This window comes from Hyposmocoma kahamanoa, unplaced genomic scaffold (genome assembly GCF_003589595.1).
Source record: "Hyposmocoma kahamanoa isolate Upper Pololo Valley unplaced genomic scaffold, ASM358959v1 66, whole genome shotgun sequence".
In the NCBI taxonomy this organism is placed as follows: Eukaryota; Metazoa; Arthropoda; class Insecta; order Lepidoptera; family Cosmopterigidae; genus Hyposmocoma; species Hyposmocoma kahamanoa.
In genome coordinates, this window is record NW_020653854.1 from 2,158,480 (window position 1) to 2,185,534 (window position 27,055).

The following is a 27,055-nucleotide window of genomic DNA, read 5'->3' on the forward strand; positions in this document are numbered from 1 at the left end:
AAAAATTAAATTTGTACAATAGCATAAAAAATAAGTAATAACAATTACTATCATGATTTTTTTTTGTTAAATTACTCCACTTGCTTATTAATAATTATTAATACGAAAATCGAACACCAAAAAAATTCCTTCCATCTGACAGGACTCGAACCTACTTCATTTATTTAATTTGAAATTTGCTATGATCTCTTCGGTGAAGCAAAACAATCGTGATGGAACCTGAATGCACGTCGAAGAAGGTTCACTACACTCGAAAACGTATGAAGTCTCCAACCCTTTGGACCAGTGTGGACTATGGACTAAATCCTCGCCTAAAACGAGACCCCCAACAGTGGAACGTATAGATAGGTTGATGATGATTGTAATATCATCGGTGTTTTGTACAAAGGGCGATAGCGCCATTTCGAAAAATTTTTCAGGAGGCATGTTTTAGGTTTTAGCAAGTGCTTTAATATAGTTACGTACTTTAATATTCAATTTTAATTTTAATTAAGTTTATGTTTTAAAATTGAATTTAAATCAGAACGAAAACATTTTAAAACAGTCGCGGAGCACTACTACATGCTCCCGTATAATATAATCACATTAACTGCATCCGTGGCTGAACGGTTACCATGCCGGACTGCCACGCAGAGGTCCCAGGTTGGATTTCAGGGCCGGAAGAAATATTTGTATATTCTGCATTTACTTTTCTCATGAGTTTGGGTGTTTTTTAATTTTTTTATTATAATATTAAGTGACGGGACGAACAAGTCGTGCGCCTCATAGTAAACTAAACGCCTGTCCATAACAGTTGCAGTGTCATTCAGAGCTTTAAATCGCAAAGATCTCAGGGGCACTACCACTGCGCCCGTCACCCTGAGACATAAGTTGCCAAGTCCCATGTGCCTATAATTTCCCCAGCACCCTTACCATTCAAAACCGGAATACAGTAATGTTAACATTACTGTTTACCGGCAGAAATAGATAAGGTGGCAGTACTACCTTGGATGAACTCTTGCACAACTCTACTGCTGCTAATGTGCAAGTCATTTATGGTTGTCTATGTACCACATAGCACCCGCGACACGGGGTTTCCCTAGTGTGGGGCTACGTTGAGTGTGTGCACATTAATTAAATCATTTGACGGCCATGGTCGAGTGGCTTGGACACTGGTTTTCATGGTGTCGCCATCTCTAAGATTTTGAGTTCGATCTCCGGTCGGGTCAACATAGCTAACTTTTTTATTTTGTCTCGAGGCCTAGGTGCTTGTAGTACCGTCATTGTTGATTATTTTCCATACACAAGTGCTTTAGTTACTTACGTCGAGAATAATTATTATAATTATAACGTATACACTCATAGCCCCCACACTAGGAAACCCTGAATCGCGGATGCCATGGACACACACATAGACAACCACAAGTCTCAGACATCACCGTCATTCTGTACCATCTATTCAGTAGTTCCAGTACTAGCGAGGACTTAGCTCATAGTCGGTCGCGCTGGCCCAATGTGGGTTGAGAACGTTACACGTTTACCAAGGTTTGTGGACCTTGTTCAACATGCACCGCAATTCGCCGATGACATGGACACACACATAGACAAACACAAATTACACCCAAGCTCACGAGAGTAATGAATGTAGGGAATCGAACTTGGGACCTCTGCGTGGCAGACTAGCATGGTAGCCGTTCGGTCAAAGAGATATTAAATTAAATAACTTAACTGTTATTTTCAAACTAAAATTGATTGGTGTTACAAAGAACCATAAAAATGTCTTCGAAATGTATCGAAGAAGAAACACAAATAGGAGGAGCTTTTAGTCCGTAGCCTTCAGGGTACCGTCCCAGTCAGGAGTCAGACATAACCATATGGTCCGTACCTTTGGTATCCATGGGGATTTCCTCCTTCCCTCGAAAAACTAAACAAAGACCATTCGGTCAGAAGGCAGATTCATAAAAATGTTCTTTTTCTTCAAATTGTTTATCGCACATTTTAAATAATCATGTAAGACTTCAGTATAATAAACGTGAAACATTATAAAACACAAGTACAATATGAAACATAAACACATGTCAATGTATTCTTGCAACAAACATAAATTTTTGGTAAGAAACGTTTCGCAATAATAATTTATATCCCCGGCCCCGAAAGCGTCTTTAACTTGTGGCTGTTTACTTTATGGGAGAGAGGATTAAAGAGTGCTAGGAATTACGAATAATTCAGTTGAAGCTTACAACAATTGTAAGATCTTGTAGCAAACATATCCTTCTTCTTAATAAGGAAGAAACGTGGTATAAGAATTACAACTTTTTTATAAAATTTCTTATCCGCTCACGCGATACATGCAGCCGTAGACGCATACCACATCTAGAGGTGCCGGTGATGATTTTATACCGATTTATCGGATATCGAAGTTATAATAGGTAAAAGAACTAATATTAATTGCTATTTCGGTAACTACTCTAGCAAACCATAAAGTTTTTAATGCCTGGGTGTGTCATTTAAAAAAATAAACAACTTCAAAAATACGTCACGACAGTCGTGAGTGTTATTGTTTGGGCTGGTGATTTCGGTGTTTATTTATTGAAAACATACCTTAAGTAGCGTTTTTTAAGTTTACCCTGAATATAAATGCTTATAAACTATACTTTAAGGAGTAATTTCATGGTAAACGTTAGAACCACACAAACGGTGTGTTATCATATTTATCCAAGTACACCAAACATTTCATTAGTGCTTTTAAGTGCAGGATTTGCAGTGTATTACTGCATTTTATTTGAGATGTTTTTGTTGGTAGTACGAGGGGATTTATTTAGCAATGCAAAACAATAATTTTTATTATATCTAGTTCTTAGGTTTTCGCGATTGTTACACATAGGAAATGAAACTATTTTTCCGGATTTAAATCCGGAAAAATAGTTTTAGTTTTATTTTTATTTATAAAAATTTGTATTTAAACTGAATGCTTTTCTAATTTGCGAAACCAAATAGCCGCCATTTTGCGGTAGGAGGAGCGCATCGCGCGAGCGATTAAAAAAATACAGTCCAATTGAGAACATCCTTCTTTTTTTGAAGTCGGTTAATAAAGTCACATCATAAAATATGTCAAAAGTGCTTTTCTCGCATGAAAATCATCAAAATTATACGAATTTCACGAAGCAAATTAAGTGTATATGTGAAATTTTATGACACTCCTATTTAAGGATGAAAAAGTTATGAACTAATTTTGTTAGTCGATAATAGAATCCAATATTTAGTGCGACTGCCCTTTGGGCCACTAGAGGCGGCCACTGAACGCAAACTGAGCGTTCTAGTGACCGCGTCCGAGCCACAAGCTGCGGGAGTGGGCCGCGCTCGCTACTTGTGTCGCACATACTGCAGTCATCGGCTTCTTTCTGCTCACCATGGGTGCCGTTTTAGCGATTTAGTCGCTAGATCTAGGGAATTTTATGAAGAATGTTTTACTTCTAATAGCAGTAGAGCTCCTTGTGAAAGAGTTCGTCCAGGAAAGTACTGTCACCTTAACCTATTTCTGCCGCCAAGCAGTAATGTCAGCATTACTGTGTTCTGGTTTCGAAGGGGTGCTGGGCAGTACCCCTCAGATCTTTGTGATTTAAAGCTCTGAGTGGCACTGCAACTGTTATGGACAGGCGTGGACTTGTTCGTCCTGTCACTTGATATTACAAAAAGAAATTGGTTTACGTATTATTTTTTTAATATAAAAATCATGACCTGTCAATCAAGGCAAATTTAATGTTAAAAATTAACTTATATTCGTATGCATATACGCATATATTCTCACGTTTAACGCTGGTAACACCAACATCGAATTCGGAAAAATGGACGATTTCTGGCCACACTAGTGGCCGCGACCGATTGATGGCCGCATCCAGCCACTAGTGGCCGCGTTCAGACATTAGTGGTTACGACTAGTGGCCTCGTCCAGCCACTAGTGGTTGCGACGGGTTATTTTTAAAATACTAACAACCTCGCAAGACTATATTACCAACATCACAAACAAGAACTTTTAATAATTTGTCAGATTTTACTTTCATGCGAAAAATAAATAGATTTAAATAGATCGCTCTAAACGGTAATAACTCTGTACAGCCCGGGGTGGGAGGCGTTGCGGAGGACGCTTGCATGTATGAACTTATTTTACTAAAAGGGTACAGATTTCATAGTTATCTGACACTTTTGATACGAATGTGATCCCGCGAGGTTGTTATTTTAAAAATAACTCTGTGTACAAAAATTAAATATCTGAACTAGCAGTAGCGCGACTCGCCAGTATGGCGATCATCTCAGTTGATGCTACAGCTACCATATCTTTTTAAACACCAAGGTTAAGAAATGAATAGAAAAGATACGAGAAAACATAGTTAGTGATTTGGGTGTCACATTCGACAATAAACTTCTGTTTGATGCGCACATAGACAGAATGGTGACTAAAGCATCACGTGCGCTGGTGTTTATAATGCGTCGGTCTAGCGAGTTTCGGGATATTAAGACAGTTAAAATCTTGTACTGTACGTTTGTTCGCAGTATTCTGGAATATGCGTCACAGATCTGGAACCCGCAATATGAGGTGTACATTTCGCGTATAGAACGTATTCAAAAAAGATTCATTCGTTTTTTATGTTTCCGAACTAAGCGACAATATTGTCGCTTAGTTCGGAAATGATATCATAATAATGACTACCTGCACATTTGTAAAATTCATCATATTCTTCCCCTCTACATGCGTCGTCAAATAGCCGATTGCGCATATATTCTAAAAATTTCTCAAAATATAATTGATTGTCCCGAATTACTATACAAACTCAACTTTTTGGCTCCCACACGTAATTTCAGGGTTAACAAAGTATTTGACATACCTATAGCTTCAACCAATTACAGAAAAAATTCGTTTCTGCTGCGAGCTTGCAACAACATCAATAACGTAGTTAATAAAATAGATATTGATATCTTTAATACCAAAATTGTCACAGCGAGAAAATTACTCAGCGACTTCTTTTTTATTTCTTAGGAAAGTCTTTTTTATTTCTTAGGATAGTCTTTTTATTAAGTTATATTGTAAAATTCTATTTCTGTTGATTTTTTTATTAGAGTGCTTACTTATTTAAGTTACTTTATTTCTACAAGTGTAAACTTATTTAGCTTACTTCGTTGTTTAATTTAGAAATATAAATGTATATACTTCTAGTTTACCATTAATAAATAAAATAAAAATAAAAAAAATAAATAAATAAAAAAGCATTGGAAAAATATTCAATGATTTCGGCAAAATAAAAATATATAGTTTTCCATACCTTTAACAACAAAAAATTGCTTAAGCTTTGTTGTTGGCAATTTTCGGGGTGTCAAATTTCAGGAAGGCAATTGAAGGATATGAAGAATGAATAACTATAAAAAAATACTTAAGTTATGTACACGTCTCAGAGTCACGGATGACTGAACTAACGTTGATTAGATTGATAAAACAAATTGATTAAGATCAGAAAAAAAGCATTTTCTATGTGTAACAATCGCGAATACCGATATGAAATTATTACGTTAAATAAAAAACGACATAAATTCATGTATACGTAGATGTCTTAACAGTTCAGAGACATGACGATACTAAAAAAAGTCATGCAACAGTTTTCACGATTTATTCAATTAATTTTTGTCTTCAAATACAACCACGATACGAAAATAGTAAAGTTGTTTTCACAGCAACACGCCGTCCTCGAAGCAACACCCAACATTGCACTAAAAGTCTTTATGATGAGAACGACAAATGGAAGCGGAGCTGCGGGCGCGAGATAAAGAAATTATACCGGCGTGTGTGGAGAGATGTTTTATTGCCTCTCGTTATGATGACTCCGCTCTCCCCTTGACTCCCAGCTTCGTGCGACGTCGTAAACTGATGGGGCGTATTCCGAGACGTCATTTATTAATATCGCAATTAATAAAACCAAATATCCGGCTCGAAAGATCATTTTTGTGCTGATATTTGATAAGGAAGGGGGAAAAGTAGACAGACAACTTTATTAGTATTCTATTGGAATTAGTACATTTATTATGCACCGAGATATTTTAAATCTGAACCATAAATAATTAAAAGTAACGTTCACTGTCATTGACTTACAAATAAATGGGCGACGGGTCTAATACAAACACCACGAAAAAATGTGCCAAGTCAACCTATTTAAACGTGTCACGTAATATGAAAAACATGTCAAGGAATATGAAAAAGCTAAAACGTTGAATTTAAATTGTAATGTCATCGTAGTACTGTCTAATTTTGCTTGCTTCGCTGTCAGTCGAACAAACGAAGACTAAAGCGTGAATGACGCTCTGTATACGATTTTAACGCCCTATAAGTTCGGACACTTTTTAGCGCGGACCCGACGTCCATATAATTGTAAGTCAATGTTCACAGTATTCATTATATGACTCGATCTTGCGCGTAAAGACATCTATATCAGATAAATTTAAAAAAAAGATTACGTCTAAATTTTTTTAAATAATGATACGAAGTGACGGCACACCCCGGACACTCCATGCAACAGTCGAAAATTATTTACCTACTACTACTATATGCAGCAAGGCGCTATCTGCACACGCGCAAATGTGTGCGTGATGTGGCAGGGTTACCCATCACTTTCTCGCACTATACGTTACGTGATCAGAGCGGCAACATAGCGAAAATTCTAAGGCGAATCTGTTATCTTTGATAATTATACATGTCTATTAGGTATTTATATCGATAAATTATTATATTTTTCCTTAATAACTAACTAACTAGAGTAATATTGAAGATTTATTTCAAAAATATATTAAAAGCACTTAAAATGTTATATTTCGGACATGTATTTTAAGTAAAGTTATCAAGGTATTTGAAATTGCGTGTCCAAGTTTAGTTAATAATTAGATATATTCACTATCTACGTAATATTTATCGGCAACACAAATAGAAAATTCGCGACCCCTTGTCTACTAGCTCACGAAGTCATGGCGTCTCATTATATTGATATAATGAATAAGCATTTTTTATACATACGTATATTACTCTGTAGTAAATAAATGAAGAAAACAATAACTGAATGAGTCTCAGACATAAGTTTTTTTTACTTATTTCGTTTCATCTTTCGGAAAATGATGATAAACATCCGTACACAGCACAATTCACGACCATTATAAATAGCAACGTAAAATGATGTTTTATATTAATGTACAAGTTTCATAATAAATAAATGAAAACTATATTCAAATATCAAAGCCGTCTTCGCGCGAAAACGGCTCGCCGGCAGCCTTGTTGTCGTTCAGTCAATGTGACCGGCAATGTGTGGGGCGTGGTGCGGTATCTAAAACTAGGGAGGGGCGGAGAGTGTCCGTTCTCTTATTCTCCATTCTCTGGTGACGGGACAAACAAGACGTGCACCTGGTGGTAAACTATACACCTGTCCGTATCAGTTCCATTCAAGACAAGTCCCATGTACCTGTAATTTCACCAGCACTCTTACCTTTCAAAACCCGAACGCAGTAATGCTCACATAGCTGGCAGAATAGATAAGGTGGCATTACTTCCCAGGATGAACTCTTCACTATACATATACTATTCACTATAGCTCTACTACTACCAAAATGTTTTACACCAAATGGAAATAATGGGATACAACAATAGGGGATGTGTAATAAATGAACAGTCTCATATCTTTTCTACATACGTTTTGTTTATATTTACCCTTCCTGTCAACCCCTTGGTTATACGGGAATGGCACTATAACCTGTGCAAGCAAACCCGCACAAGGACCTACTCAGGCAGATCTTAACCGCAGATCAGCCCGTTTGCGCAAACGTCATTCGTTTCTCGAAAAGCTAGTGCCTTGGGTGAGCTGCCCCAGGTGTACGTACTGTATCGTGCCTATTTTCCAAATAGGTATCGGAGCGGTAGGCACGCACACTTCCCGTTGCGCAACTAACGGTTGCTACCGCTACGCCGTTGTTATCTAAACGTCACTACCAAATGTCCTCTTGGGTGGCGGAGCTGCAGGCACGCTCACCTTCCAATGCTGAAACGTCTTTCCAGTTCCCAGAAACCTACGCGCCTGGAGGGACCGGAATATAGCTAGCATAATAAATCATCCTTATTGTGGGTATTTTCAAATTATAACGATGCTAATAGTGGGATTTAAATATTGTCAACCTTAGGAAGTGAAACTATTTTTCTGGATTTGAATCGCGTATATTTGTTTTTTCAAACAAACCGACGTTTCGGGCCCTTTACAGGTCCCATGGTGACGGTTGACTTGTCAACCATGTTGTTTGTTTGAAAAAACAAATATACGCGATTTAAATCCGGAAAAATAGTTTCATTTCCTATGTGTAACAATCGCGAAAACCTAAGAAACCGATATATTGTCAACCTTTCTGAGCGAGCTCATATGCCCCAGTACATTGTGTGCAGATTCTCACCCACAGCACGCCATTCTGACGAAAATCTCCAGTAGCGTCGTGAGCCGAGGTCCGTGTCCCTTCGGGCGCTACCTACTTATATCACAATTATTATATTATATTATTAACCGAGAGCCTTCACCCTTGGTCTGGCGGCGCAGTGGAGGCCATCAGCGAGCGACTGCAAGGCGTCAGTGTCAAAAAATAGAGCGAGCTCAATATTTGGTCGAGCATTTAACAATACGTGGAATTCCACATACTTGAGCTCAGCCCGTCATTTTCAGTTTGGACGTTATGGTCGTGTCAATTATCTCGCGCAAAACCTCGACAATCGTATAAAAAGGCCTTATTTTGCTACTCTGAAGTGCAAAAGTGATCTGTGTGTGAGTCGCATCTGTAATATTATCCAAGGTGCTGTTTCATATAGACGTTAAGTCTTATTTTACTTAGTTTTAATAAATTTTCAAGTTTCTGTTTATCGTTATAATTTTTTTGTTACAAAAAACGAATGTAAACCCTGTACTACTGTAATATGGTTGCTTCTTTCTTTGAGAACTAATTAAATACTCGGATTTTCCACGTTCGTCGTAGTTCAGCTATGGGCCGGTACATGGCAGCACATTCGTCACGTCGTAACTAGCAATAATAGGTACTGAACTTTTAACGATATGCCAACAAGATAAAGTTTAAATTACATTAACAGTTCAGAATGCGTTACTTTTTAAATTACAAACTACGACCGACCATAATGTTTAGCATTATGAATGTGTGAGTTTTGGCTACAACGGTAATAGTAATCGAGGCTTAAAGCACTTCCATTGTTTATTCTTCCGTGACTCATGCAGAGGCGAGACACTTCTAGTAGTGTCTATTTTTGGTAATGGAGGTTGTAGTTGAATTTGTGGTGGCACACCTCTAGCTGCACGGCGAGCCCTAGTGCGCGGGCGCCAGCGGGGCATGAAGAGGTGTGCTAATTATTTTATTAATTTATGGAATGGAAGGGTGTAAAAACTAACTGCATTTAATTATTAACCTTTGCAGCGTTTGCTATTTACCAGTCAAAGACTCAGTATGATATGTTTATGTAACCAAAGTCAAAGTAAATTAAGTCAGCTTATTACAAGGCAAGTTTTCATAGTTTTTATTATCACTTAAGTCCAGATATTGCTCTCGGCTATACTCTAAGCCTGTTGTGAGGCATTCCGGCTTAGTTAACTTAATTAGAATATTCTCGCTAAGCTAAATGTTCGGGCTAAACTACTACAGCTATTGCAGCTGCATTCAGTGTAGTCAAAGGCTATAAAAATATTAAAGTTTTAATCGAGTTTCGTATTAGTGTTTGTATTGTTGTAAATGTTGTTTCAAGTACAAATTAAGTGTGATTTTATACATTAATACATTACATTACATTACTAATACATTATCGGATACAGGAAAAACCTTTGTAAAAGTATTTTTATACGGCCGTCCTTGGTAATGTTGCTACGGTATTACATCCAATGGTCGGAATAGGGTGTTCCAAATGAGTAGATAAATATCTACATATGGATACAGGGTGTAACGTAGAGTGGTTAAAACTACCAAATATTAATTAATTAGTTTTACATCAACGTAATATATTTTTCGTTCTTTACTTACATATTTTCAAATGCTATATTATATTTATATTAGAATTTTTAATTGCCTGGCTGTACAAATAAAATTATGCTTACAATATAGTAATATTATTTTTATAATAGACATTTGTAACATTGTAATGCTGCCTTTCTAAACATCATAATTATCCGGATGGGTGAGAGCCTGGAGATCCGTCAAACAGGTTAATTCCTAGTATGGACTCCAGTCTCTTACAAAGGTATCCAAATATTTGGCACTTCGTGTAAATAATTTTAACATTTTATAACCTTTGTGAAGAGATAATAAAGATTTTTATTATTGTTATTATAGGCTAACTTGACTAGTTATCATCATGAACCCATTTATATGTCCCACTGCTGGGCGCGGGTCTCCTTTCGGACGACGGTTTAGGCCATAGTCCGCCACGCTGGTCCAATGCGAGTTGGGGATTCACACGTTTTCCGAGGATTGTGAACCTTCTTCAACGTGCAGGTGTCAACACGATATTTTCCTTTACCGAAAAGGTCATGGTAAATTTCAAATTAAACTTCACACATCAATTCAGAGAAACTGGGGTGTGAGCTTGGATTCAAACCCACGATACTCTACTTGAGAGGCAGTAGGTCAAACCATTAGGCTTCCACTAACTTGACTAATACGGATATTAAATTCATTTTAATATGTTAATAAAATTCTATATAAGTGTTAAGATACTTATAAGTTATTAAGTTCTTAGTTATCTACGAAATTAATTAAATTTAATTATGAATAAGAAATTAATTAATATTTGGTGGTTTTAACCAATCTATGTCACTTCCTGTATCTATATGTAGATATTTATCTACTCATTTGGAACACCCTATTCCGACCACTGATTATATTTCATGATATCAAAAGTTGCCAACACGACCGTCGTAGATGTCCAATTCTGCCAAAATGTCTTTGATATTATATCCATTCGCAACAAAGAGTTTTGTTTCCTCCTTCTTAATGCATATGACAAAGGAATGGAATACTCGTACACTATCGGCATCTATGTTAGTGTTGTGCGCTAGAATGAATAAGCATTTTTTATACAAACTCATACCATTATAGGCTACATCGTCGTTTAAACAAAATATGCTAGAAAGGCAAATTTAAAGTATTTTTTTAAGAAAAGTAATCGTAACTCTATTTTTATTTATCATATGGAAAAACTGAAACTTTCTCGCGTCCAAATGCTTATAACTATGAAATTAATGTCATAGGTGTGTGCTACTATAAGGATTTGAATCATTGTGGACCTTCCAGAAGCAACCATTCTTCTACTAGATTAACGTAGCTTTCTTTTTAGATAAATTATCACCAGCTAAACAGTAAAAGAAATAATTGTGAGAAAACCTGCAAGTTGTAGAAGATTCACATGTCTCAACTTGGGAAATTAATTTTAAAAACGGAATGGTTTTTAAAAAACAAATCTGCAATAGATGCCAAATGTATTTTATTTTGAAGGCAATCGTTGCTGGCAGAACACTTTCTTAGATTAAACATTCTTCACGTGAAGCTGTATGGTTTACGTTCGTTGAATTTCTAATTGCTTGAAGTGTAGAGAACTATTTGTGCCAAATTGAAAATTACACTTCTAATAGCATTTAAGAGATTTAGTCTCGATATATGTAGTACGAAAGTTCTTTAGAATTTAGTCTAGATTTGGATGGTTTTTTTTACTGGGAAGTAATGGTTTATACCTTTCGGACAGGCTCCGAAACTACTTGCAATTTTTCGGAAAAATTGGTCCGCACAATTGTATTAACTTCGAACAAAGGGTACTAAATAACAGGTGCACAATTGTGTGGGAACAGGATTGTATTTAGATGGGCCTTCAATATGTGTTTGAGTAAAATACAACAATTATAATTTTGTTATGATTATAATTAATTGGGTGAATAAAATCTTAAGATCATTTATTAGATGCAAAATCAACAAAAAAATCTTAAAATGTACTTATTGTAATTGTACTTTTTATCATAATAAGTCTCCCGTGTCATCAGGTGTAAAACATTTCTCAAAACTTTGAGCGGTTGTTCTTACCGAATTTACATTAGGGAAAGAATCCCCTGGCATCGACGCTTCTTCTTCTTCCATCGGTGCGTAATTAGAGATACGTCATCAACAGACTCGTCTTCCGATTTTGAGGCTGAGCATCCCTCAGCATCACGACGTTCCTGGTAGTTTTTATTTCAGGTGTCGAAATCGTCTTCATATCTGCCCTCATTATTGGATTCCCACAACAAACTTCAATTTCTTAATCTAATAATTTACGTGTCATGCTGAAGAAACCGAAAAAAGCATGAAAAAAGTAAGCACAAAAGTTGTACTTAAGCGCTGTTCGTAACAATTGTGTTGCAAAAAATCATCAATATTTTAATTATTAATACAAAGCATACCGTGCCAGACGCTATACCAACTAAGCCACGGAACAAACCAACGGACCTCACGAATTTTTCTATGTGCTTGCGTCGTGTCTTTGTACTTGGTCTTTCAACGACTTTTTAGTCGTAGCGCCATCTATGAGAAATCTATTGCAGATTTATCACCCAGTTAGTACCTTTACAGCTACCAGCCCATATACGGGACAGCGGTATGCAAGAAGACGTCGGTTCGAATCCGACCGGATCGAAGGAAATTTTTCTGAGTGTTTTTTCTGAGTGTTCGATCTTTGTATTAATAATTATAACAAACTAGTCATTGACTTACAATTATATGGACGTCGTGTCCGCGCTAAAAAGTGTCCGCACTTGTAAGGCGCTAAAATCGTATACAGAGCGCCAAACTCCGCTTTAGTCTTCATTTGTTCTACTGACAGCGCGATACTGCGATGACATTACAATTTAAATTTCGAATAGGTTGACTTGGGACATTTTTTTCGTGGTTTTTGTATTAGACCCGTCGTCCATTTATTTGTAAGTCAATGAAACTAGTGGAGTAATTTCACAAAAAATCATTGAATATCAATTCAACAAAAATTTAATTAATACATCAATATTTTTTTTACAAGCTAGATAGTTATTAGCATGATGTTTTTGACTTAATCACATTAAATATTTAATGTATTATTTTATATAAAAGAAAAAGTGTTAATCAGACTCACGATCCAAATAGGTGGGTCCCCTAAAATCCGTTCGAAGTGATGTGTTGATGCTCGCAAGGCGACTAGTCTATGCACTAATTTTAAATTAAAGGTAAAAGTTCGTCTAACGCGCAATCGCGTGACGAAGGCCTCGTTCAGATAGGTAGAAGAGTTTCGTTTGGAAAATTATCCTTATTATATATTATATTTTATTATATTTTATATTATAATTATATATATTATATATAAACGTATTAATCGTGTATGGCCAGGTTCGAAAGGGTTAATGAGTCACATTGAAAAGTATGAAAGCGGTATATAAGAAAGATATGAGAGTAGGACGTATGCTTCTTAGATGACAGATCGAGGGTTTGAATGGTTAACATCCTTTAGAAAGATGATCCGTATCGTAACGTAGAGCTAGTTCACCAGTTAAGGTGGCTCAATGGAACGAACTCGTTGTTTTTATTATTCTACTAGGACAAATTACACCCAAACACACAAGAGAAATAAATGTACGCCATATAAATATTTCTAAATCTAACCTGGGACCTCCGCGTGGTAGTCTAGCATGGTAACCTGCCACGGAGACAGTTAAATTATTTTGTTATGGTACATAGATTACTGTTAAGAGGGAGAGAAACAAGTCTTGTCAAGTTTATTCCCCCAGAGAAAAGTTTAAGGAGACTGATATCATGACTGTGGCGTCACAGTACATTTACTCAAATATTTTATATGCCCGTAAAAATATACATAATTTCGATGAGAAAGAAGGTATCCATAATATTAACCTTGGAGAGAGCTAAGTCCAAAACTTGATTTTTGAATTTTGAGGTCGGTTTTTTAGTACTGCTTTACTGTACTGATTTTTATCATATTAAGTGACGGGACGAACAAGTCGTGCGCCTGATGGTAAGCTACACGCCTATCCATTACAGTTGCAGTGCCACTCAGAGCTTTAAATCACGAAGTTCTTAGGGGCACTGCCACTGCGCCCGTCACCCTGAGACATAACTTGACAAGTCCCACGTTCCTGTAATATCACCGGTACCCTTACCCTTCAAAACCGGAACACAGTAATGATGGCAATATTGCTTGGCGGCAGAAACAGTCAGAACAAAAAATCTGGGTGTTATAATAGACCAATGACTTTCCTAGTACACGCAGATTGAGCAAGTAGCTAATTGAATTCGGAAATTAACATGGTTGTTTAAAATTCTTAGACATATAGCAACAAAAGAGTTAATAATTAAAATCTATCTCCCTCTGGCTCAGTCTGTGATCATTTACTCTATTTCTGCGTGGGGAGGGGCAGCAAACGCAAAATTTATACAAATTGAACGGGCTCACCGGTTTTTATTGAAAGTAATCTTCAAATCATGATCAACTATACTCGATTAGCAAACTTCTTTCTGTCAGAAAACTGTACATAGGACAGACTATTGTAAAAGTACATAAACATCTTCCATACGATCCTAACAACGTGAACAGAAGAAGACAACACCTTGTTGTCCCCCGGCATATTGTAAAAACAATATTCGCCAGTCGTCAACTTAAAAAGCAATCAACTCATTTATATAACCGTACAAATAAAATCTTAAACATCTATCACATGAACTTACATGACTGTAAAAGATCTGTAGTTCAATGGGTACATAAGTTAAATTATGAAGAGACTGAGGCTGTAATGAAGATTACTACTTAAGTTATAAAGTAAATACTTTTAAATATTACACTTACCTATAAAACCTTGGTGTACACAATATATTCTAATCATCGTATTCTGGGTTTTAACATGCGACACACACAGCTCACTGACACTTATTCACACACCCATGCAGAAACACACACACACTCACACACACGCGCATACACACACACACACACACACACACACACACACACACACACACACACATTTCAATATATTTGTATTATAGTTAAGAAAATCAGTTCTGTAATATTGCTATTATTTTACTTTGTTTTACAGTAATTAGGTACTAGTTATAGAGCAGCGAGACTTGTATGCAGTTTTGTTAATATTTGAACGAAACAAAATATTTTTAATAACCTTAGTTAGTTAACAATTCGTAGTATATTTTTTCACCAGCCTCCCAATATGGGCGCAATAAAACCTATTAAGGCAAAAACGAGCTCCACATTTATTTTTAACCGGTCATAGGTCACATTATTATTTCGTCCGCGCTTTCCCTCGCTCGCTGTCATTTCGGAGTTTCGGACCCTCCTCAATTCGTACCTCGCAAATTGAATTTGATCCGTAACTGCGTCACTCGGTCGTTTGTCTCTGTATTGACGAGTCTATTTTTTGTTTCGTTTTTTTTTGACCCGGAATTATCCGGTGCGGGTTTCGGTCCATCCGCTCGCTACATCGTCACAGTTGGGATTAATTTGTCTACGGATATGCTTTGTGTGCAAAAAATGCAATAGCTTTTAATGTGCAATTAAACATGCAATTTTAGTGAATAACGTAGGTAATTACTTTTTAAAAGTTAAAAAAATAGATAGATAAACATTTCATTCACTTGAGCAATAAAACTCTTTTTGTCATAGCAGTGAAATGGCGCTGTTTCAGAGTAGTTATACCTAAGTTCCCTAAGGTGCTGGTTTTCAGTCAGAACCAACGAGAGGGACTAAATCTAGAAGTTATTTGTAATGAAAGATATACCTAATAAACGACTAGGAGTTCTTAGGTTTTCGCGATTGTTACACACAGGAAATGAAACTATTTTTTCCGGATTTAAATGGCGTATTTTAGTTTTTTTCGAACAAACCAACGTTTTATGATCGTAAATATGTTTTGGGGTAATAAATAAAAGCAAAAATCTATATTTACATAGGCCACGAAATAGTGTAATGGGGATATGAAAAGTAATCAAAATTTCAAATGTTTCAGTTCCTATGTGTAACAATAGCGAAAAGCTAAGAACTCGATAAAAAGTCAATATTAATAATGATTATGTAATAATAAATTTTCAAATGATTTTTGCCAGAGGACCGCTAAGTAAACAGTGAGCTTCTCAAATTATGCCTTTTTTATGCAGTCGATTGGAATATCTGGCGGAACTTTGCTTTGGGGTAATGCCGCCGATATCAATAGAATCTTTGTCCTGCAGAAACGTGCAGTTAGGGCAATTTACAATCTGGGCCCCAAAGTATCTTTGAGAGATAAGTTTAAGGAAATTAACATTCTTACACTAGCCTCACAGTACATTTATGAAAATGTAATTTATGTTAAAAGGAATAGTAATTTATTTATGAAAAATAGTGACAGACATAACATTAATACGAGGAATAGAAATAAACTAGCTTTTCTTGATAGTCGTCTTCACAATGTCAAAAAATCATTTAAGGGGCAATGTATACGCTTCTATAACAAGATTCCGGTTGATATACAAAATTTGCCTTTCACGAGGTTTAAAACTATAGTGAAACAAAAACTTTATACTAAAGGTTGTTATACAACTTCTGCGTACTTGGATGACAAAAATCCGTGGTAGTAACCCGTTTAGCTCATGGAGGTAGTCTCGATCTCTGATGTTTCGAATAAAAAAAACATTATTGTAAATGTTATTTACAAAGAGCAGCTTTCTTGCTCATTATTCTCAGGGGAATCTGCCATACGAATGAGCGGTAGAGTTTAACCATTGTGACGATTTCAAGTGTAATAATGCTTACCTATGAAATAAAGATTATTTTGAATTTGAATTTGAACAGCTAACCTATATTGCAGGGTGCTTTGCATTCTCTATAAATTCTTTAATTCAATTTTCATTCATCGTGGTTAATTTGAAAAACCGAGCGTGACTGCAGCGCGGCCGCCGCGCGGCTGCACCGCTTCTGCAGCGGGTCTAACAGCGGCTAATTTGAACGCGCCCTAACAGTCACCATCTCAGCTTGAATTAAAAATTTTCCACAGCCTTTGACTTATAGTCAAAAACTCTTACTCGGAAATTCAGCTTCAAAACCTCAAGTATCCTCCGGCATCTAAGCAATCGACTTTCTTCACTCAATTTAAAATGAGGTACGTAATCCTGCCCTCAAAGAAACCACTTTGATGGGCTATCTTTCACGAGCATTTGTTACTTTTTGCGCACTTTTGTCACTTACAACCCTTCCCAACGCCATATATTCAATGGTACCCTCAGATAGGATCTAAATTACTCTGTAGCAATATACTTTGGAGATTAAAAGGGTGTCTGGGGCCCGAAGCGTCAGGAGGAAAGCTCAAACAAAGGTGGGAGACGTGATGAAAATCCAGCTCTCAAACATTTTTGTATTAAGGTTCAAGATTAGTTGAGCAAAAATAAACATTTACCCAATTTATGGAGCCTACAAGCTGTGAATTTTATATTGCTAAAAATGAATTTCGTTTGATGTGAAAATGTGATTATTTTCATAGAACCTTTAAACCTACAAATGTGTAATATAGTTTAAGGAAATGACACAGGTACTGTTTTCTATAAAATATTTTCACAGTGTATATGACACTAGCTGTCGCGCACTCTATATCCTGTTACTATGCCACAAATCTCCGGTGAGTTCGAGATTTTGAGAGCTGAATTGTATAAGTACTCCGGGCACATCAATTAATTATACAATTTGGACAGTGAATTGAAGTGAAAATTTTTTTTATCTTTAAATTTTTATGTCACGATTATTCACCATAATATTCAATTATTTTTGTGAAATTACTCCACCAGGTTGTTATAATTATTAACACAAAGATTTGTAGTAGTCTTAGAACACTAAGAAAAAAATCCTTTGATTAATTTAACTTACGTTTTAACCGCCTTAAAAAAAGGAAATTCTCAATTATTACTTATTATTACGAATTACTAGATTACTTTGACGTTTGTGAACTGATTTCGATGAATCTCTTTTTAGAAAGGGGGTGAGGAGCTAGTAGTGGTCCCATTCAAATTTAAATAAAAAATACCACCTCTAATGTTTTTGGATTTCACCCTCTTTCTGTTAACCGATTTTAATAAAACTTGGCAAACAGATGTAATTCCACAAACTTTTGTGATTGGTTTTTTTTACAAAAAAGTTATAATTATTGAAATTTCTGGACCAATTACACCGCAGCATGGCGATAACGCAACCAATAACAATTATTCCCGCTCAAGTATCTACTTTTGCTCTCGACCAATCACACTTAAGCGTCTACACTAAATATTCACCAAAGGAGAAACGGGAAAAACTGTTTTGCTAGATGAAATGGTTTAGGTATTTAGTATTAAATAACGGTCTTACAAAAATATACGATACACCTAAGGATATTGTCTTAATAATGTGCTAATTTGTTACACGATAGAATGTACTTTATCTGATCATATAAAAACCTGAAAACAGGCTAAAATAAAAATCTGAAACTAATTATTTAAGTATAAAATGTCTAACTTTGTACATATTTTTTAAATGGAGATATATTTCTAATTTTTAATACAAAGAACCTACTAAATTTTGTTTTTCAACTGAAGCCCTATATTTCGACTCATCCGTAGAACAAAGATCGCTAGACTATTTGTTCTCAGGACTTAGTACATTTCGTTCGTCCTTGTTCGCTGTGGATTTGATCGGCTGTTGTTTGATTATATATTTCCGAAACGAAATAAGGTCTCAAAACACCTTTACATGGACCTTAGTTTGAACAAAGAAATTATTCTCGTAATGTACCTGTTCTCTTTACGCTATATAATCACAACGGACTCTATTCTTCGGATGAGTCGATTTATTAAATTGACACTTATCCCAAAATTTGCAAATTGCCCAGCGGTTTAACGACATCGGATGTGTATCAAATTTCTCCGCGTGTTCTTATTTTTAATAACCGACTTCAAAAAGGAGGAGGTTCTCAATTCGACTGTATGTTCTTTTTTTGTATGTATGTTACGCGATGACTCCGGTATTTGTGAACCGATTTCATGATTCTTTTTTGTTGGAAAGGGGGTACTTCCATAGTGGTCCCATTTCATTTTGAAGAAAATCATCCACCTCTAAGGGTGGCTATTCACACATGAAGATTCATTTTTATAAATAGCGCCTAAACTTTAATTTAGGAGCAATTATTTTAATGGTTGATTTTGCTATTTCTCCAATTCAAGGCGTTTTTCTCTCAATATACTTTGAGTTGTGAGAACCGATTTTTATTATCTCCAGTGACAAGTCCTGTATAGTGGCGAACTAGCGGATATTTCAATAAAATGTAACAAATAAACATATTTTATTCACATCAATTTCGAATGCGCCGGTTGCAGGACGCGAGGGCGGTACCCCCACACCTCACTTCACCACATCTAAGCTCGTGTTGAAATATCTCGCCTTAACACCTCATCTTTATCCGATTCGTTTGGCTTTATATACCTACAGACGGAAAAAACATAGTTTCTAGTAAGATCCCATTATGAATTTATTAATAACAAACGTTCAAGTAGCAGCCACGTAACTTAGCCTTGTATAGACTCGAGGTCGCATTAAAATTGCTTTTACTAATTAACTGAAGTTTGTCAGTACCTTAAAAAACACTGTTCTAGTGTTGTCCAATGCCAGACCAAGACAAGACTAACCTTAGTGGGCTTACCGTGGGCTTGGTTTCGCGTCAGTGTGCCTGGTCTCACAAAAAGGCCAATAAGGCCAGTTTCAGATTTTAGTATAACGCAATGTAGTAGGTATAGTTTTAGTACATTGTGTTTAGGTTTAAAAGGAAACAAAATTATTTTTTCGGATCTAAAGCGCGTGTATTTGTTTTTCAAACAAACTTTCGTATCGGGCCCTTTAGAGGTCCAGGAAAACTTAAGAACTCGATAAGTTTAAGCGGTTTGAAGACATTTTTACGACACTTATCAGTCGTATAAGTTTAGGCATACGTACGCTAAATCTTTGCATAAGATAGATAAAATAATACTACTAGTTAGTATGTTATGGATAAAAGATATGAGACACTCGAGGGCGCGCGCGTCGCCCGCACCGTCTCGTTAGCTGGATGTTGGGTTTATGTTGTTGTTGATAATTTGCTAACTTCATTATATATATTTGTTTGCTACACTTTTATCACACATTATTTTATGTGAATATTAAAGTACTTATTTGAAAATATAATCGTGCATACAGTAAGTTTTCGTGTTATAACAAATAACCAACTTTGTTTGTTATAATTATTAGATATAACACTTAAATCTTTGTATTAACAATTTTAACAAACTAGTGGACTAATTTCCCAATAAAAACATGAATATCATGCTAGTGACACATCCTGACATTGTATAAATATAAATACAACCAACTTTGTTGGTAGAAAAAGTCATGGTTTTGACACTGATATCGATATTGATATTGATTTGAAACCAAAGTCAGAGTTTAACGTAACTGCGAATCGCAAAAATCGCAGACTAAGTCTTGTTCTTGCTCAAATCTTGCATAGTCGGTCTTGGTCTTGCAAAAATGCAAGAACAAGACCAAGACCGATTTTGAGCATACTCAACACAGAGCAAAATATTTGCGCGTGACTATAATGAAAAAATATGAACCAGTTCTCAGTCAAAACCTGGCAGGCACAGATCCTTTATGAAGAGTCGCCACAATGAACAAAGTAGATGCAAAGACTCCGAGAACAGTCCGTCCAGAGAACTACTGCCACCTTGCCTATTTCTGCCGTCAAGCGGTAATATGAGCAGTCCCATATCATTCTACATAAATTTTATTTATAGTGCCACTCCCTATCAACCTCTTGGTTATGCGGGAAGGGCACCATGACCTGTGCGAGCGAGCTCACTTCCCGACGCCGAATGAACGGCGTCTCTCCAGTTCCCAGATTCCTGCGCGGCCGGAGGGACCGCAAGATGTCTAGCTCTCCGGGCTAGTGCTGAAGATGCCAAGTGGCAGTGTACTGCAACACTGTCCAGACAGTCACAGACAGATAGTCCAGTCACCGACGTAATGGGCAACTCACGTGCCCGCGGGACGAACGCCCCGGTCACACACTACCAAGGCAGATAAACATGTACGTTCCTGCAGCTAACCACAAACTCCGGCGAGTCCATACCCAAGTCCGGGTCTGCCAGAGATCGCGAGACTTGGTATCATAAAAAAAAGCATTATACCTCCCTTATCAGTAATTAACGGACTTCAAAAAAGGAGGAGGTTCTGAATTTGACTGTATGTTCTTTTTTTTTGTATGTATGTTACGCGATAACTTCGGTATTTGTGAACCGATTTTCATGATTCTTTTTTTGTTGGAAAGGGGGTACTTCCATAGTGGTCCCATTTCATTTTGAAGAAAATCATCCACTTCGAAGGGTGGCTGTTCACGCATGAAGATTCATTTCTATAATTAGCGCCTAACTTTAATTTAGGAGCAATTACTTTGATGGTTGATTTTGCTATTTCTCCAATTCAAGGCGTTTATCTCTCAATATACTTTGAGTAGTGTCGTAGTGAGAACCTATATTTATTATCTCCAGTGTCAAGTCCTGTATAGTGGCGAACTAGGGGATATTTCAATAAAACTTAGCAAATAGACGTAATTCCGCATACTTTTGAGGTCGGTTTTTTTAGTGCTCTGTACTGAAATTATATAATACGCCTTTATGCCTGTATTCCAAATTCAAATTCATTCATTATAGACAGGATTTTTTTTAAACTCATCTCTGGTCGTAAGGGTTTCCCTTCCTGTGACATTCGTTTCTGTCCGCCTCCATGTTGCTCCCGCAAAATGGTAACATTTTAACAGCGTCATCGTAGTCGCCCTTGAGGTCTACCGTTATGCTGTGGGTAGGGGAGACCGGGGCTGGTAGTTCCCGGGGTAAGTTGTTCTCACAGCAATAACTTTGCAAGAAGAATATATAGCATGTGAAGCACGTCGTTAAAGCGTCAGGTGATGCGCATTGCCGGCAGCCATTTCAGTTACTCCAGAGACGACGGAAATGTGGCTATGTGCGTAAAGCTGTCAAAACATCACGTAAGTACATTTTTTCTTGTTTAAATTTTTTGGTCTGTCTTTGTTTATTATGTGCCGATTCATACGTAACTTTTCTAAATTGTAGTGACATTAGTAAAGAATCTTATTGTTTGAGTATTTTTTTCATTGATTCTTTTACTTTGCCGGTATGTCAGTCTTCGCATAAAAACGTAATTTGGGGCTATAAGTTCCTCCCTCGAGGGGCTGGTTGTTCCTAGGAACAAGTTCCCCAATTGAGCTGCAATCATACTTAAAATTCTTATGACCAATTTTCTTTGTTTTATATTATACAAATATTTAGACAACATGATAGAGTCACTTATGAGTGTCTCAACTGTGATTCAGATGAAGAAATGAGCGATGAATAATATTACTGATGAATAAGAATGTAGTTGTTTTTTTTAAGTTAGTTGTGCATAATATAAACATTACATTATGTACAATTATGAAAAAGGTGGTTTTATTTAAGGAAACGCTTGTTATCCTGTCATAATTTAGGCGGAACAATTTGCCTCAAAGCGGGGCTGAATATTCCGCTCCGAAATTTGTCAAAAATTAGCCTCTATGAAAAAGACTATTGAGATATTAGTAGAAGTGACTATACTATTACAAAAAACGATAAACATTTGTTCAACATTTCCACAAGTTGAAAATTAAATCCTTCATTTTCAATATAAAACTTCAACTTATTTGAAAATCGGAACGTTGAGCCCCGCCAACCTAACCAGTCCAGCACTCTTTCGCTGCATCTACTATTTGGACCTTGTCAGACTTCCAGTTCTTGCCAATAGTCAAATCATAATATCCGCTCACGCGATGCGCTCATCCTACCACAAAATGGCGGCTATTTGGTTTCATAAATTAGAAAAGGATTCAGTTAAAATACAAGTTTTTATAAATAAAAATTATTATTCTGCATTGCTAAATAAATACCCTCCGTACTACAACAAAAACATTTCAAATAAAATGCAGTAATACACCGCAAATCCGTTTTTTTTTTTTTTTTGACGGAGGGGAAATCTTTATGAATACTCAGGGGTTATGTGGCGACTCTCCCTCCACACTGGAAGGCCTACCCCACTAAAACCCCCCCGGGTTTCCCTCTCGCCGGTTGAGTCGGCGCCGTGGGATCAGTGAACATTCACCACGACGCCGCCCGGCCGCCCTAGCTTGCGCCAGGGCTCCCGCGCCAACGGAGGGACGAGTCGGTTGTCTTCCGACCCGCCCCCCAGACGAGTGAGGCCGTGCAATGTAGGCTCCGGAGTCCCTGTCCAGAGCCCGCTGGTCTCACTACGGGATCAAGCGAGCAGCGAACTGCCTTCGCCTTCTCCCCGTACGTCTGCGTCGGAGCGGGTGCGCGTCCGCCGCGTCCTCGCGCACCCGCTCCGCGGCCTCCTTTTGCGACATAACCTCTGTGCAAAAGGAGGCCATCGCCTCCCAGGACTCATCGCTATCGAGCATGGCGGCAACCACGCTCGGCAACGAGAGGTCCTGCCCTATAGTCCCCGTCAGAGTGCGGCGCTGCTCATCCCACCGGCTACACACCTCTAGGGTGTGCTGCGCGGTGTCATCCGCAGCGCCGCACTCGTGGCACGACGGGGACGGTTCCCTCCTCGCCACCTTGTGCAGGTAGTGACCGAAGCAACCGTGCCCGGTCAGCACCTGCATAAGGTGGTACGACAGTGGCCCGTGGGACCGGTTTACCCACTCTACGAGGACAGGGCGAATCGCCTTTATGGTACGAGCACCATAGGGGGGATCCGCCAAGCCCTCTTTCCACCGGTCCCGCATGCGCTGCGCCGCGAGGCGGCGCTCCCGCTCCACCTCTTGGGGAGCGGGTCGCTCGCCTCGGTCCCTCATTCCCCGCCGGTAGGTGCGGACCTCCGCCAGGACCTCGGCTTCGAGGTCCCACGGCGGAGTACCGGCGAGGACGCATGCGGCAGCGCAGGCCACCGTCATGTACGCCCTGCACATTCGCAGGGCGACCACCCTCTGGGGCCTCCTCAGCAGCGACTTCGTCGCCGCTGATAAGGCCCCACTCCAAATGGGAGCCCCGTATAAGGCCATATTCCGGGTTACCCCGGCGTATAGCCTTCTGCATGGGGCTCCCGGCCTCCCGAGGTTGGGCAGGAGCCTGCCCAACGCCGATGCGGCGCCCACTATTCGGGGAGCAAGTTGCCGAAAATGCTCCCCGAAGTTCCATCGCCGGTCTAGGACAAGTCCCAGATATTTCATCTGGGACTTGACCGGGACCGATACTCCCGCGATGGAGATGTGGGCGCCTGCCGGCACCGCCCAACCTCTACCCCTCCCGCCGAAGACGGCCACATCCGTCTTCGGCACGGCGACCTCGAGCCCCAGCAGTTGTATTCGGCGGACCACCATGTCCGCCGCTACTGAGGCTCTTCGGGCCGCCTCCTGGAAGGTGGTCCCCCGGACGGCCACCAGCGTGTCATGGGCGTATGCGATGACCGCCGTCCGGGGGAGCAGCGCGCCCCTCAGCACCCAATCGTACCCCAGGTTCCACAGTAGTGGTCCTAATACGGACCCCTGGGGTACTCCGCACCTCATTGGGCGCTCGGCGCGCCTCCCTTCCCTCGTCTGGTAGAGCACCACCCTGTCCTCCAGATAGTGCTCCACCAGACGGCTGAGGTACCTGGGGATATTATGGTATCTCAGCGCCTCCCTGATAACGGCGAAGGGGAGAGTGCCGAAGGCGTTGGCTATGTCCACAGCCACCACACCTTCCCTCTCGCCGTTACCCTCCTCCACGATGTGTGTTTGCTAGAGTAGCTACCGAAATAGCAATTAGTATTAGTTCTTTTACCTGTTATAACTTCGATATCCGATAAATCGGTATAAAATCATCACCGGCACCTCTAGGTGTAGTATGCGTCTACGGCTGCATGTATCGCGTGAGCGGATAAATAATATTTTTATTTTAAACTATACATAATACTCAATATTAACATCACGTAGGTTTTAATTTAACCTTCAATTCAATTGAATAGAAATGTCCGTTTCGCGTTATAAAAGCAAGCTTAAATGAATTTCGAAGTTTTTTTACTGCGAATTCGCTAATAAAAAGGCGACAAAGGAACTTTCCGCTTTGAACTGATTCAATCTAGTTTCGTTTTGTAGTCAAATTCGGTTTAAATTTACGTTTGTAGAAACGTAAGAGCACCCTAGCTTGCATGATCATCCGTGCCCGTGTTTTAACAAGATATCTTTGGTAGAAAAGAATATAAACATGTCGCGAACAGTTGTTTTCTCAAATTGGAATATAATGAGTAGGGTAACCTCCATATTATAATAACGTAGCCCGAGGCAAATTATGTTCAAGAACTGATATTGGACTTGCAGACAAGACGCATTGTAAAGAAAACCATCGAGGTTTTTATTTTTACTGACTAGCAGAAAGTACCTATTGGAAAGAGCTATTACGTACGACAAGAGTTCGTTGTGTATCAAGGGTGGTAAATGAGGAATTACGAGAGAGACTCTATTAGAAGCCCGAAATCGAAGAGGTTTTTGGATTCGAGGTTCGTAATTCCCGTACAGTATATAACTATAAATAAACTATATAAATAACTAACTTGACTATAATGCGTCAAATAAAACACTAGGGCCTTTTTTAATAATAATAATAATAACACACTCTTTCAACATAGCCCCGCACTAGGGAAACCCTGTGTCGCGGCTGCCATGGACATGCACATAGATAACCACAAATTACACCCAAACTCACGAGAGAAATAAATGTAGGCTCTGCGTGGCAGTCTGGCATGGTAACCGTTTGGCTACAGTGGCAGTTTTCTAGTTTTCTAGTTTTCTCATTACAGCAAAAAGCCCGAGGTGCTAATGAAATTACAAGCATATGGGACTTATCAACTTATGTCTCACGGTGATGGGCGTAATGGCAAAACCTCCAAGATTTTTGCGATTTAAAGTGGCACTGCAACTGTTATGGATTGGCGTGTCACTTACGTTCGTCATTTAAAATCATAAAAAGAGTCTACTTATTATAATTTACAATACTTGAAATGTAGAACGAGTACTTTGACGTTTAGACGACGTCACCAATTTTGGTAAAAACTTCAAGTCCATTGTTTGCTCCATGTTTTTAACCCAGTGCCAGTTTAAATGTAACCGGCGGTACTAAAGGTACAATTAATAAAAATTAGTACCGATGCTTCTCTCGCATAATCAAAGTTTTTGTTACACTATAGACTTAAGCCCCATGAATGGCAAATTTCTAATATCAGCCGGTAATCTTATCATAGAAACATATATAATATATTTGTGACTTTGTCAAGAACAGCGCTTATTTTTATTCTTCGTATTGACGTTATTTTTTTCAGTTTTTCTTTTTCTTAAATATAATGTGAAGTTATTGTAAGAATGTATTTGTTTAAACTTATCTCTCAAAGAGAAAGACTCAGAATATTCGTTTATCGCATCCAACGAAACTTCTTACCTGTTAACAAAAATCTATAGTTTTTTTAGCGGTATCAATACTACTATAAAAACTACTACTACACTACTACAACTAGTACTAGCTAAAACGCGGCTAACTGACGGTCAAATATCCGTTTTAATTATAAAAAGATCTCTTTTAAAAGAACTCAAAATTCACTTTTAAAAACAGTTAAAATTAGTAAACGTATTCTACGTGGCACTGCTACTGCTAAGGCGTTCCGCTTAGGACTTGTTCGTCCCTTCACTTGCTAACGTAAACAAAAATACTGATGCTACGGATATCCCTTTAAATATAGTACATTATTGCAGAAACAGGGAAGTAAGGGATTGCTGAACGAATATGAGTTACAAGGACGAGTGCCAGCGAGGCCAAGGCCTCTAATACAAGTATTAATACGAGTCAAGCAATTCCCGTTCCCGCCGAGGCATGTATAGTATTTTTCTCA